Here is a 16,129-nt window from a genome sequence, read left to right as displayed (position 1 = left end):
GCACATGGGGCAGAGACAGTGAAAAGGCACCTGGGGCAGAGACAATGAGGAAGCACCTGGGGCAGAGACAATTAAGAAGCACCTAGGGCCGAGACAATTAAGAAGCACCTAGGGCACAGACAATGAGGAAGCACCTGGGGCAGAGACAGTGAGGGGGCACCTGGGGCAGAGACAATGAGGAAGCACCTGGGGCAGAGACAGTGAGGGGGCACCTGGGGCAGAGACAGTGAGGACGCACATGGGGCAGAGACAGTGAGGACGCACATGGGGCAGAGACAGTGAGGACGCACATGGGGCAGAGACAATGAGGAAGCACCTGGGGCAGAGACAGTAAGGGGGCACCTGGGGCAGAGACAGTAAGGGGGCACCTGGGGCAGAGACAGTAAGGTAGCACCTGGGGCAGAGACAGTGAGGACGCACCTGGGGTAGAGACAGTGAGGAGGCACCTGGGGCAGAGAAAATAAGGAGGCACCTGGGGCAGAGACACTGAGGAAGCGCCTGGGGCAGAGACAATGAGTAGGCACCTGGGGCAGAGATAATTAAGAAGCAGCTGGGGTAGAGAAAGTGAGGAAGCACCTAGGGCAGAGACAGTGAGGAAGCAACTGGGGCAGAGATAATGAGGAAGCACCTGGGGCAGAGACAATTAAGAAGCACCTAGGGCAGAGACAGTGAGGAAGCACCTGGGGCAGAGACAATGAGGAAGCACCTGGGGCAGAGACAATGAGGGGGCACCTGGGGAAGAGACAATGAGGGGGCACCTGGGGCAGAGACAATGAGAAAGCACCTGGGGCAGAGACAGTGAGGAAGCACCTGGGTCAGAGACAGTGAGGAAGCACCTGGGGCAGAGATAATTAAGAAGCACCTGGGGCAGAGATAATTAAGAAGCACCTGGGGCAATGACCGTGAGGAGGCACCTGGATCAGAGACAATAAGTGAGACATATAGTGCCCCAGTAGTTATAATGCCTCCTATAGTGCCCCAGTAATTTTAATGCCTCCTATAGTGCCACTGTAGATATAATGCCTCCTATAGTGCCCCAGTAGTTATAATGCCTCCTATAATGCCCCCAGTAGATATAATGCCTCATACAGTGCCCCCAGTATATATAATGCCTCCTATAGTGCCCCCAGTAGATATAATGCCTCCTATAGTGCCCCCATAGTTATAATGCCTCCTATAGTGCTCCCAGTAGATTTAATGCCTCCTATAGTGCCCCCAGTAGTTATAATGCCTCCTATAGTGCCCCCAGTAGATATAATGCCTCCTATAGTTCCCTCAGTAGATATAATGCCTCCTATAGTGCCCCCAGTAGATATAATGCCTCCTACAGTTCCCCCAGTAGATATAATGCCTCTTATAGTGCCCTTAGTAGTTATAATACCTCCTATAGTGCCCCCAGTAGATATAATGCCTCCTATAGTGCCCCCAGTAGATATAATGCCTCCTACAGTTCCCCCAGTAGATATAATGCCTCTTGCAGTTCCCCCAGTAGATATAACGCCTCCTATAGTGCCCTTAGTAGTTATAATACCTCCTATAGTGCTCCCAGTAATTATAATGCCTCCTATAGTGCCCCCAGTAATTATAATGCCTCCTATAGTTCCCCCAGTAGATATAACGCCTCATATAGTGCCCCCAGTAGATATAATGCCTCCTATAGTTCCCCCAATAGATATAACGCCTCCTATAGTGCCCCCAGTAATTATAATGCCTCCTATAGTGCCCCCAGTAGATATGATGCCTCCTATAGTGCCCCCAGTAGTTATAATTAGTGTTGAGCGCGAATATTCGAATATCAAATTTTTTTTGCGAATATCGCCACTTCGCAAATTCGCGAATATTTCGAATATAGTGCTATAAATTCGCTATTTTGAATATTCATTTTTTAATTTTTTTTATTGTTAGATTATTTTCTTTCCCACATCCCAAAAGTAGTTGTTACCTGTCCTTAGAATTCCTGCCTTCCTGGCTGCTCCAGTCAGTGCCCGTTGCCGCTTCTGACGACTTCCGTGCTCATGGAGCGCCCCCATCACCATGGGAACGTCTTCATACTAGAATGTACTGTCGGATTTGAGAATTACGTTGAAATCGCAATGCGATTAATATAACTTGAATTAATCGCATTGCGATTTCAATTAGGCCTGGTTTACTATGGTTGGCTTGGTAGAATTAGCGAAGATGACGAATATGACGAATGTATTTGTCATATTCCTCAAAACGAAGATAATAAAATATTCTCCATCTTCGTTTTAGCTCCATTTCGTCAACTTCGCTAATTCTAACAATCAAATAGGAAAGTTGACTATAGAGACAGCTGTGTTTAATTCGCTATGCGATTATACTACTTTGCTTTTTTTTTAAATAAATAGAATCATTATAATACTTGATAATTATTATAATTATTCTATTTATTTAAAAAAAAGCAAAGTAATATAATCGCATAGCGAATTAAACACAGCTGTCTCTATAGTCAACTTTCCTATTCGATTGTTAGAATTAGAGAAGTTGACGAATATGGAGCAAAAACGAAGATGGAGAATACTTCGTTAACTTCGTTTTGAGGAATATGACGAATACATTTGTCATATTCGTCATCTTCGCTAATTTTAGATATCAAACCAATAGGACAGTTGCCTTAAGTTACAATCGCAATACGCGATTATTTAAATCGCATATTAATCGCGATAACTAGAATAATGACGAATATTTGATTTCGACTAATATTCTAGCGAATATTCACGAATTTCGTCGAAATCGAATATGGCACCTCCTGCTCATCACTAGTTATAATGCCTCCTATAGTTCCCCCAGTAGATATGATGCCTCCTATAGTGCCCCCAGTAGATATAATGCCTCCTATAGTTCCCCCAGTAGATATAACGCCTCCTATAGTGCCCCCAGTAGATATAATACCTCCTATAGTTCCCCCCGTAGATATAATGCCTCCTATAGTACCCCCAGTAGATATAATGCCTCCTATAGGGCCCCCAGTAGATATAATGCCTCCTATAGTTCCCCCAGTAGATATAATGCCTCCTATAGTTCCCCCAGTAGATATAATGCCTCCTATAGGGCCCCCAGTAGATATAATGCCTCCTATAGTTCCCCCAGTAGATATAATGCCTCCTATAGTTCCCCCAGTAGATATAATGGCTCCTATAGTTCCCCCAGTAGATATAATGCCTCCTATAGTCCCCCCAGTAGATATAACGCCTCCTATAGTTCCGCCAGTAGATATAACGCCTCCTATAGTTCCCCCAGTAGATATAACGCCTCCTATAGTTCCCCCAGTAGATGTAATGCCTCCTATAGTTCCCCCTGTAGATATAACGCCTCCTATAGTGCCCCCAGTAGATATAATACCTCCTATAATTCCCCCAGTAGATATAATGCCTCCTATAGTGCCCCCAGTAGATATAATGCCTCCTATAGTTCCCCCAGTAGATATAACGCCTCCTATAGTTCCCCCAGTAGATATAACGCCTCCTATAGTGCCCCCAGTAGATATAACGCCTCCTATAGTTCCCCCAGTAGATATAACGCCTCTTATAGTTCCCCCAGTAGATATAATGCCTCCTATAGTTCCCCCAGTAGATATAATACTTCCTAACGGGGGTATTGGGGTAAGCAGAATGAGACAGTGACAGAAGTGTCTGCTGGTTGTGAACCCACCCATTGATCTCTGTGATGATAATGATGGCAGCGTACCCTGTGGCAGAGCTGTGTGACGGGTGCTGTACGCTCAGGCGGTTCTATTCTTTTTTCTAAGTGAGCCGTGGCTCCTAATCTGACCGTCCGCCCAAGGCTTTGCTGGCCCTCAGAAGACCTTGTGTGCCAGAGAAGGATGCACAGATTGGCGGGGGGGGGGGGGCCTGTCTGGTTTCCATGGAGACTGTGCCCGCATGGGTCTACAGACAAGGAAACCGTACAGGGCAATGGGCGAAAGGAATGGGTCCTCTTGTAACGAGGCGGCACATTAACCCCCAAGGCCTGAGCTCTGACAACCTGCACTCCTGGAGTGACATGCTCCTGTTAACCCCTCGTTGTAGGTACACTTAGCCTTAGGATAGAGGGTTGGATCCAGCTCAATCGGGGTCTCGGGCAGCGACTATGGTATATATTGCCTACCATATAAACTATGGGCACACGTTGGTCTTTGATCCCAGCGTGTCACAGCGTCAGTAAGCTGTATGTCCGATGGCTGATAAACCTCCCTGGACCCCTGTGACGCTCCCACTGCAGGGCCATTTGTGATCCTAAAATCCTCCATCTGGTTTTCATATGAACACAGCAGGACTGAGGAGCCATCATTTACCTTGGCCCAGAGAGGCTGAGGACAGCAGGGCCGTCACCGGACACATGGCAGCAGCCACTGGCACCGGGACAAAGTGCATTCAGTATACACAGCGGGCGTCCCCCGAACAGGACAGAGCGTCCCCGAGAGGAGGCCTGCTCAGTGTCAGCGCCATCCTGCCGAGACTGCCCCGGTGTATCCAAGCCTGGTGTGTGCGATACACTCTGCTGAGCTGTGTATCTAATCCTATCATGTGTGATACTGTCTGCTGAGCTGTGTATCTAATCCTATCCTGTGTGATACTGTCTGCTGAGCGGTGTATCTAATCCTATCCTGTGTGATACTGTCTGCTGAGCTGTGTATCTAATCCTATCCTGTGTGATACTGTCTGCTGAGCTGTGTATCTAATCCTATCCTGTGTGATACAGTCTGCTGAGCTGTGTATCTAATCCTATCCTGTGTGATACTGTCTGCTGAGCTGTGTATCTCAGCCTATCCTGTGTGATACTGTCTGCTGAGCTGTGTATCTAATCCTATCCTGTGTGATACTGTCTGCTGAGCTGTGTATCTAATCCTATCCTGTGTGATACAGTCTGCTGAGCTGTGTATCTAATCCTATCCTGTGTGATACTGTCTGCTGAGCTGTGTATCTCAGCCTATCCTGTGTGATACTGTCTGCTGAGCTGTGTATCTAATCCTATCCTGTGTGATACTGTCTGCTGAGCTGTGTATCTCAGCCTATCCTGTGTGATACTGTCTGCTGAGCTGTGTATCTAATCCTATCCTGTGTGGTACCGGCTGCTGAGCTGTGTATCTAATCCTATCCTGTGTGATACTGTCTGCTGAGCTGTGTATCTAATCCTGTCCTGTGTGATACTGTCTGCTGAGCTGTGTATCTAATCCTATCCTGTGTGATACTGTATGCTGAGCTGTGTATCTAATCCTATCCTGTGTGATACTGTCTGCTGAGCTGTGTATCTAATCCTATCCTGTGTGATACTGTCTGCTGAGCTGTGTATCTAATCCTATCCTGTGTGATACTGTCTGCTGAGCTGTGTATCTAATCCTATCATGTGTGATACTGACTGCTGAGCTGTGTATCTAATCCTGTCCTGTGTGATACTGTCTGCTGAGCTGTGTATCTAATCCTATCCTGTGTGATACTGTCTGCTGAGCTGTGTATCTAATCCTATCCTGTGTGATACTGACTGCTGAGCTGTGTATCTAATCCTATCCTGTGTGATACTGTCTGCTGAGCTGTGTATCTAATCCTATCCTGTGTGATACTGACTGCTGAGCTGTGTATCTAATCCTATCCTGTGTGATACTGTCTGCTGAGCTGTGTATCTAATCCTATCCTGAGTGATACTGACTGCTGAGCTGTGTATCTAATCCTATCCTGTGTGATACTGTCTGCTGAGCTGTGTATCTAATCCTATCCTGTGTGATACTGTCTGCTGAGCTGTGTATCTAATCCTATCCTGTGTGATACTGTCTGCTGAGCTGTATATCTAATCCCATCCTGTGTGATACTGTCTGCTGAGCTGTGTATCTAATCCTATCCTGTGTGATACTGTCTGCTGAGCTGTGTATCTAATCCTATCATGTGTGATACTGTTCTGCTGAGCTGTGTATCTAATCCTATCCTGTGTGATACTGTTTGCTGAGCTGTGTATCTAATCCTATCTTGTGTGATACTGTCTGCTGATCTGTGTATCTAATCCTATCATGTGTGATACTGTCTGTTGAGCTGTGTATCTAAACCTATCATGTGTGATACTGTCTGCTGAGCTGTGTATCTAATCCTATCCTGTGTGATACTGTCTGCTGAGCTGTGTATCTAATCCTATCCTGTGTGATACTGTCTGCTGAGCTGTGTATCTAATCCTATCCTGTGTGATACTGTCTGCTGAGCTGTGTATCTAATCCTATCATGTGTGATACTGTCTGCTGAGCTGTGTATCTAATCCTATCCTGTGTGATACTGTCTGCTGCGCTGTGTATCTAATCCTATCCTGTGTGATACTGTCTGCTGCGCTGTGTATCTAATCCTATCCTGTGTGATACTGTCTGCTGAGCTGTGTATCTAATCCTATCATGTGTGACACTGTCTGAGCTGTGTATCTAATCCTATCCTGTGTGATACTGACTGCTGAGCTGTGTATCTAATCCTATCCTGTGTGATACTGTCTGCTGAGCTGTGTATCTAATCCTATCCTGTGTGATACTGTCTGCTGAGCTGTGTATCTAATCCTATCCTGTGTGATACTGCCTGCTGAACTGTGTATCTAATCCTATCCTGTGTGATACTGTATGCTGAGCTGTGTATCTAATCCTATCCTGTGTGATACTGTCTGCTGAGCTGTGTATCTAATCCTATCTTGTGTGATACTGTCTGCTGATCTGTGTATCTAATCCTATCATGTGTGATACTGTCTGCTGAGCTGTGTATCTAATCCTATCCTGTGTGATACTGTCTGCTGAGCTGTGTATCTAATCCTACCCTGTGTGATACTGTCTGCTGATCTGTGTATCTAATCCTATCATGTGTGATACTGACTGCTGAGCTGTGTATCTAATCCTATCCTGTGTGATACTGTCTGCTGATCTGTGTATCTAATCCTATCATGTGTGATACTGTCTGCTGAGCTGTGTATCTAATCCTATCCTGTGTGATACTGTCTGCTGAGCTGTGTATCTAATCCTATCCTGTGTGATACTGCCTGCTGAGCTGTGTATCTAATCCTATCCTGTGGGATACTGTCTGCTGAGCTGTGTATCTAATCCTATCCTGTGTGATACTGTCTGCTGAGCTGTGTATCTAATCCTATCCTGTGGGATACTGTCTGCTGAGCTGTGTATCTAATCCTATCCTGTGTGATACTGTCTGCTGAGCTGTGTATCTAATCCTATCCTGTGTGATACTGTCTGCTGAGCTGTGTATCTAATCCTATCCTGTGTGATACTGTCTGCTGAGCTGTGTATCTAATACTACCCTGTGTGATACTGTCTGCTGAGCTGTGTATCTAATCCTATCATGTGTGATACTGTCTGCTGAGCTGTGTATCTAATCCTATCCTGTGTGATACTGTATGCTGAGCTGTGTATCTAATCCTATCCTGTGTGATACAGTCTGCTGAGCTGTGTATCTAATCCTATCCTGTGTGATACAGTCTGCTGAGCTGTGTATCTAATCCTATCCTGTGTGATACAGTCTGCTGAGCTGTGTATCTAATCCTATCCTGTGTGATACAGTCTGCTGAGCTGTGTATCTAATCCTATCCTGTGTGATACAGTCTGCTGAGCTGTGTATCTAATCCTATCCTGTGTGATACTGCCTGCTGAGCTGTGTATCTAATCCTATCCTGTGTGATACTGTATGCTGAGCTGTGTATCTAATCCTATCCTGTGTGATACTGTCTGCTGAGCTGTGTATCTAATCCTATCTTGTGTGATACTGTCTGCTGATCTGTGTATCTAATCCTATCATGTGTGATACTGTCTGCTGAGATGTGTATCTAATCCTATCCTGTGTGATACTGTCTGCTGAGCTGTGTATCTAATCCTACCCTGTGTGATACTGTCTGCTGATCTGTGTATCTAATCCTATCATGTGTGATACTGACTGCTGAGCTGTGTATCTAATCCTATCCTGTGTGATACTGTCTGCTGATCTGTGTATCTAATCCTATCATGTGTGATACTGTCTGCTGAGCTGTGTATCTAATCCTATCCTGTGTGATACTGTCTGCTGAGCTGTGTATCTAATCCTATCCTGTGTGATACTGTCTGCTGAGCTGTGTATCTAATCCTATCCTGTGTGATACTGCCTGCTGAGCTGTGTATCTAATCCTATCCTGTGTGATACTGTCTGCTGAGCTGTGTATCTAATCCTATCCTGTGTGATACTGTCTGCTGAGCTGTGTATCTAATCCTATCCTGTGGGATACTGTCTGCTGAGCTGTGTATCTAATCATATCCTGTGTGATACTGCCTGCTGAGCTGTGTATCTAATCCTATCCTGTGTGATACAGTCTGCTGAGCTGTGTATCTAATCCTATCCTGTGTGATACTGTCTGCTGAGCTGTGTATCTAATCCTATCCTGTGTGATACTGTCTGCTGAGCTGTGTATCTAATCCTATCCTGTGTGATACTGTCTGCTGAGCTGTGTATCTAATCCTATCCTGTGTGATACTGTCTGCTGAGCTGTGTATCTAATACTACCCTGTGTGATACTGTCTGCTGAGCTGTGTATCTAATCCTATCATGTGTGATACTGTCTGCTGAGCTGTGTATCTAATCCTATCCTGTGTGATACAGTCTGCTGAGCTGTGTATCTAATCCTATCCTGTGTGATACTGTCTGCTGAGCTGTGTATCTAATCCTATCCTGTGTGATACAGTCTGCTGAGCTGTGTATCTAATCCTATCCTGTGTAATACTGTCTGCTGAGCTGTGTATCTAATCCTATCCTGTGTGATACTGTCTGCTGAGCCGTGTATCTAATTCTATCATCTGTCATTATAATGTGTACTCCTCTGCAGCGGATATTCCGGTATGCGTGGTGGGGATGGTGAGAGAAGTGTGAACGGTGAGCGCGGTGTGGGTGGTTAGCGTGGTGGGGGTGATGAGCGCGATGTGGGTGGTGAGGGAGGTGGGGTCGGTGAGCGAAGTGGGGACGGTTAGCGCGCTGGGGGGCGGTGAGCACGGTAGGGGCGGTGAGCGCGGTAAGGACGGTAAGCGAAGTGGGGGCGGTGAGCGCGGTGGGGACGGTGAGCCAAGTGGGGACGGTTAGTTCGGTGGGGGCGGTGAGCGCGGTAAGGACGGTGAGCGCGGTAAGGACGGTAAGCGAAGTGGGGACGGTTAGTTCAGTGGGGACGGTGAGCGCGGTGAGCGTGGTGGGGACGGTGAGCCCGGTGGGGACAGTGAGCGCGGTGGGGGTGGTGAGAGCGGTGTGGACGGTGTTGACGGTGAGCGCGGTGGGGACGGTGAGCGCGGTGGGGACGGTGAGCGCGGTGGGGAAGGTTAGCGAAGTGTGGACGGTGAGTGCTCATACAGCAGTGCTCAGAGTTTGTCCGCAGGTTTGTGCCCTATATGTCCATTGTCTTAATGGACCACTTAAAGGGCACCTGTCCCCTTGGAAACCCTGTTCCATCTATGTCACTGCAGAGCAGGAGGAGCTGAGCAGACTGATGTATAGGTTTGTGGGAAAGGGTTTGGTAAAACATGTCATTTATCCACTCAGACCCCGCCTCCTTCTATGCTTAGGAGTCCAGGGGGCGGTTCTAATGAACCAGGTCTCCAGAATAAGCTACTTACAAAATGTTTTATTGTCATTAATGTTATTCCCTTCTATGTATTGTACCTGTATAGTTTTGTATGAATAAGTCTGGGTTAACAATCCTACCTCTGACTCTTGTAGGAGGCTAGGAGATGGACCTAGGTCTGCCCCTAGGAGAGTCTAGTGTTAGCTGAGGATGAGAGAGGAGCTGTGGCATGTGCCCACTACATGGAGGACCTAGGCCTCAGTACCAGAGGATCATTATCGCTGAGATGTTTACATCAAGAAAGCCATCTCTACAGAACTCCAGAGAGAGAAGGAAAGGACTACAAGGTCCAGAATCTCCATGGCCGAGCTTGGAGTCAGTCAGTAAGAGACTTTACTGCAGTGTGAGGGCCACTGCTAATACACCCTTCACACATGGTCCTGGCCATCCGTATATTAACCCTTTACCCCTCAGCTGGGTATTACTGATACATTTTTTATTATACAGAGTGAGACTACAGGAGGATAGAGAGAAGGAGTACTACAACCCCCATCTTTGCTTATACCCATACAACGCTATCTGGAAAGATTTGCACTGTGAATTGTTTGGAGGTGTCACCACAACTCCCGTTCTGCACTCAGTGAAGAGACACTGGCCTGGTCCCTGACTCCAGCACCATTCGCCGGCCACAGCACCTACATCTCCTGCCGTGCACCCATACAACACTCATGACACCAAGGGAGCCCCAACATCCGGGTGTGACCCGAGGGAAGAAAGTGTCACTACCCATCCCTAGGGAGCATCCATGTGAGGGCTACCACTCCCATCCTCTGTGCCGCTCCTGGGCTTGCGGCAGATAGATAACAGATAGATAGATAAATAGACATGAGATAGGAAGGTAGATAGAGGAGGAAGAGAAGCTGCCCATCCTGCTGGGAGAGGAAGAGAACACAGCGGCCATAGCAGCACAATATATCAGTGCCTGCCACAGACTGAGAGGAGCCTGATATACCATGGACTCCTATACCCTGACCCGGGTGTGTCCGCAGCCCCCTCCACCCCGTCATGATACGCCACGGACTCCTATACACCGACCCCCATTTCTCAACCCCCTATTTCCCACATGCTTTGGCAATACTAATGTATAATTTTAGACCTGCCAATAAAGCTTTATTGATTAATTGATAGAGAGATAGATAGATAGAGAGATAGATAGAGAGATAGATAGAGAGATAGATAGAGAGATAGATAGAGAGATAGATAGAGAGATAGATAGAGAGATAGATAGAGAGATAGATAGAGAGATAGATAGAGAGATAGATAGAGAGATAGATAGAGAGATAGATAGATAATAGATAGATAATAGATAGATATGAGATAGATATGAGATAGATATGAGATAGATATGAGATAGATAGATAGATATGAGATAGATAGATAGATAGATAGGAGATAGATGACTGTACCAGCAGTGCGACCAGGAGGCCGTGGAGTCTCATTTCCTGCTGCGGTGCCCCAAATACTCAGCAGTGAGGGACGCTCACTTCAGGAGACTGTCTGATCTCTGCCCAGACTTCATCTCCATGGAGGAGGAGGAGAGACTCTCCATACTGCTGGGGGAAGAGGAGAACACAGCGGCCATAGCAGCACAATATATTACTGCCTGCCATAGACTGAGAGGAGCCTGATATACCATGGACTCCTATACCACCACCCTGTATATCTCCCCATCCCCCAACCCTACCCAATTATTTCCCACTTGCTTTGGCAATGCTAAAATGTATTTAGTCCTGCCAATAAAGCTTATTTGATTTGATATAATATAGATAGATATGAGATAGATGATAGATAGATAGATAGATATGAGATAGATAGATAGATAGATAGATATGACATGTTGTCCACACTGAGCAGATGGATGATGGGAGTATTACACATGACACGGCTCACACTTCTACAAACAAGGGATCTGATTGTTGGCCATGTAAGGACCAGCACTGAATCCCTGGAACAAGAGCGCCATTTATCAGATCTCATCCAGCACGGGATTCTCTAGAAGTTACACCACACGTGGGCAGAGCGCTGTCACGGCTGTGGATGGGGGAAATCCTCAGCCGTGTGAAGCCCGGTGATGTTACGGCTGCTTGGCCATGAAGACAGGATTAGGGAGCAGGTCACCTCCTAAACACATCCCTAACCTGACCCTGGCTCCTAGCTACATGAGCCAACCTTGATGGTAGGAGGGCCCATGCTCCGGAACCTAAAAGTCCCTGCTAGCCCTCAAGATGACCCTCACCTAGGAGCTGAGTAAGACAAGCCCACTCCTCCTAGACACGGAGGAGTAGGAGTCTCAACGGCCAAGCTGCAGGAAAAGGGGAGACATAAACAGCTCTATGGATATGGCAGGTGAACAAGAAGTTCCACCTACCTGCCACAGCCTTGCTGACTGGATCCCTGTGTTAGCAGGGTGCAGATCACAAACGCATCCCCACACAGGGACCCAGATCCATAGCTGCACAAAATCACATATAAAACATCACACGGACATCACACATAACTGGAAATAACTAAAGCACAATATGGTTATGACCACAGGGGTGGCTCTTACTGGCAGGTAATAAAGACATGAGGCTGCTCTCAGCTAAGCATGGCTGAAGCAACCTGAAGGCCTGCAAAAGCAGTGAGGCTTTATAGGCCAAGAAGCCACACCCCACAGTCGGACACACCCAGTGATCACACACACTAGGAAGGGGATTAACCCTTCCAACACCAGGGAAGGGAAAACACCACTTAAAGGGAACGTGCACACAATAACATAAAACACAGTGCACACATCCACACATCACACACAAAACCGCATGCGCAGCGTAGCGAGCTGCATGGCACAGCTCAGCCTGCTACGCTGCCACATACATACTGTTGCCAGCGGCAACCACAGGTGAGGCCAATACCACAGCCCTCACCTGTGATTGAACACCAATGAAAACCGCTGACAACCGCATGCGGTTCAGGAGTCACGGTCATAGCCATGGCCGTGACAAGCGCTGCCAGGCCACACACTATGTACATGGCATGGGTATAATGCTGAACACTGCGGTAGAGACCCACCGTTATCCTCCAGGGTCCTCACCCATCCCCACCATGAATGTTTGATCAGTGAGAACTCCACCAATCAGTTTGGTGAAAGGGCCAAAGGAGCTTCCCCTTTATTACTATCACAGGTACAGGTGGCTCGTCTGTGCCCGGTGCTGCAGTTTAGCTCTATAGGTCCCTTCGTGGTACCAGAGCACCCAAAGGCCAAACCTTTACTGATCAAGCCCCCGACATGTCATCCTCTCAATATTACTCACACGGTGACCCATAATGTGTCACAACCAGACAGCTGAGAAGCTCTGACAGAGGCCATTCAGAACCTCCTCCTTGAGTTTTCCTTGTTTTGGTTTTCAGTTCCTCATCTCGTTGGCCTCTCTCAGCTGTCATATGTTTGGACTGATTGCATCCCTTTAAATTCCTCCCCATAATGCAATAGTGTGCGGCTTATACAACTTCCTGGAGTGTGTGTGCTTGCTGTTCCTAGTTCCCAGTCTTCTGCAAGATAAGTGCTTTATATGTATTTGTGATTTTCTGTTTGCTGGATCTCAGGAGACCCTGACTCCCTCCGTGTCTTGTGTAGGGAGCCGGTGGTCGTATCCCCTCACTATTGTAGGGTCTTCAGGTATTAGATAGTCGAGGCACGTGGATATGCGACCATCCACCTTTGGGGTGTTCGCATAGGCTGAGCAGTCAGGGAGAGTGCCAGGTCTCATGCAGGGGTCTCCCTTTTGTTCCTTAGTTTTGGATCCAGTGAGTCATAGATTATATTGCATTATCTTGTTTCCTGTACACCATCCGTGACATAATGATAATACTGCATATCCTCATTTTTTTGGTTCATTTACTTCTTCTTCTTCCATACATGTATTATATATGGGTATGAAATACTAGGGAGATGGATGGTAGGTCCTGTTTTTTTGGTGCTGACTCCCTCGAGCTATGCTGTCCCTGCTCTGAGGACACCGGCCACTATAACCGGGGATGTCTACAGAGCATGGAATTGTGGGAGCATCATTTAATATATAGGGTGATGGATGGTAGGTCCTGGTTTTTTGGTGCTGACTCCCTCAAGGTATGCTGTCCCCGCTCTGAGGACACAGGCCCCCGTAGCGGCTGCACATCTGGTCGCACTGTAATCCCTTCTTTCTGTGTTTACCACACCTGATTGGGCTTCTATGTGGGCATCTGGGTCCTCACGCCTCATTAGCTGCCGAGATGCCAGATTACATAAGGTAGGTTTCACAGATGCCGCCGCCGTTCACAGGACGACCGCACTAATCTGCCGCTCTGCGAGACCTTCATAAATAGCTGTGCAATCACTGCGTTCATAGATGAAGCAGATCCTCCATGTAAAGGGGCCACATACCTGCACGGGGCCCCAACCAGAAAGCATCATCAATTTAGAATGAGAATTTCTGTAATTGCCTGGAGTACGCTGCATTTCGTTTACTCACCATTTTCAAGTTCTCTGCTTGGTCAGGAAATGGGCGCATTCTTGCTCACACCCTGAGGCAACAACCCTACACAGATCTAGGAGCTCACAGCTGAGGGTTTGTAACAATTGTGTGAAGGCTAAATACACCTGCAGCACAAATCTCTTTCCGATCCTGATAGTTTGTTACAGTGTGTCAGTGCAGGCAAAAGATCTCAGCCTGGATTCCAGACCGTCTTAGTTTCCCCAGAGATGCGTTTTGGCACTAAGGACCCTAGTGTCAGTAAGCTGCTTTTAAGGCAATGGAAAATTGTCATGGTGCATTAGAAGGCTGCAAGTGATATGGAGACACTTATGATGTCACTGGTATGGGGACAATAACTTGCATCAAAACTGCAGGATTCTAAAACAAATGCCTTAGAAATCCTTTGTGAGATGATCACTTGTAGCCTTCACTAATAGTCATTTCTAGACGACTTGAACTTATTTACCGCTCTTCTGGTTCAGCATTCCTCAGTCCATCGACTGGTTGCTACCTGTGGAGACGTTCAGCTGTGTCAACGGAACGCTCCGATTGACCTCCCCACCTGCAGCACATCAAGAGAACACCACGTCCACCAAGGCCAGAGGTCCCCGAAATGCCACTGCAGGGAACTCTACTCAACCTCCAATTAAAACTTACAAGGGGAAAAAAAGCCAAAAAAGACACAACGTGAAGTCAAATAACACAGAGCATTCGACGGGAAAAGCAGAAATTCATTAAAAACAGATTTCAAAGCTTCACATAACCAAATAAAAAAAGAGTCCTCCACCCAAAACATCCCAGGTAAATGGAAGTGCTTAGGAAAGTTCTAAGAAAGTTGAGGAACATCTAGTATGGCCACCAGAGGTTGAGGGGTCTTCTATTTTGGCCTTTGTCAGGCCAGCAGGCAAATGTATGGACATACATTATATATACATACATATTGTTAGATAAAAAAGTTTTTGAAGGCATTTGAGATTATTTTCCATGAAGAACTTTCAGAAACCCTCAAAGACAAGCCAAACTTGATAGAAACTACATGGAGAAACAATCTAGTGTAGACAGGAGTCTCGAGATAACAGCAGGTGGCGGACACAATTTCATTCAGCCCCCGTCACCTTGTATCTACTGGAAGAAGAGCCTAGAGTAGATGTGACAGGTTCTAATGAGATATAGGGGACCGCAATGGGGTCTGGAACACGCCACCTGAGCCCAGGATAGAATTCAACCAAAATTACTAAGAAAATAGAAGTTAATTGCTGTCAGAAAACTGGAGGCTTGGTAGAAGTTTCTTGGAAATGAACAACATTAGATTTTATCTAAGACGCTTACAGTGTGGAATGAGGTCAACGTGAAATCGTTAATTTATAAAAGTCAACTTTTATTAGGTGGGAAGCCAATTATGGTGGAGCAACAAGTAACTTTGTGACCATAGAATATTTTGCTTAAGGATGGGACAGTGAAAGTGCGCTAGCCTATATGCACCACTGCCCAGCCCAGAGGTGGCTTTTCCTAGAAGTTTTTTGCCTCCTCCATTTTGATACTCTTGCATAATGACTCTAATAGTTTATGCTCCACCATAACCACCAACCAGAAGAATGTTTGTCTGAGAAGACTACAGTGACATGTGATATGGAAGTCTACCTTCCAGCTACTATTCCTCCTAAGTCCTCACACGTAGGACCACAGGTCTAGATGACCAGGAAAAATAATCTGAGGATCTGTCACTGATGCCCTGTTCATTATCACTTATGATGAGTAATCTGTGGTGTTAAGACATTAACCCTCATCATCAGGTCCTCAGGCAGAACAAGCTGATAATGAGGTGAAGATTCTGATATGCCAGCTTTGGAACATTATGGTCTGCCAGCGCACAGGAGCATGGTGCGTCTACTGTTCTAGCCGGGGAGTTAATGTCACAGGTCAGTGCAGGCCATGAGAATGCCATTACTCACCAGAGATCTGATTGGTGGCCTCAATATGCCAAATGTGTAGACATCAATGGTAGAAACTATCAAAGG

Source organism: Bufo bufo, chromosome 11 (assembly GCF_905171765.1).
Source record: "Bufo bufo chromosome 11, aBufBuf1.1, whole genome shotgun sequence".
Lineage (NCBI taxonomy): Eukaryota > Metazoa > Chordata > Amphibia > Anura > Bufonidae > Bufo > Bufo bufo.
The sequence above is the reverse complement of the archived record's forward strand: the minus strand, read 5'-3'. Positions refer to the sequence as shown.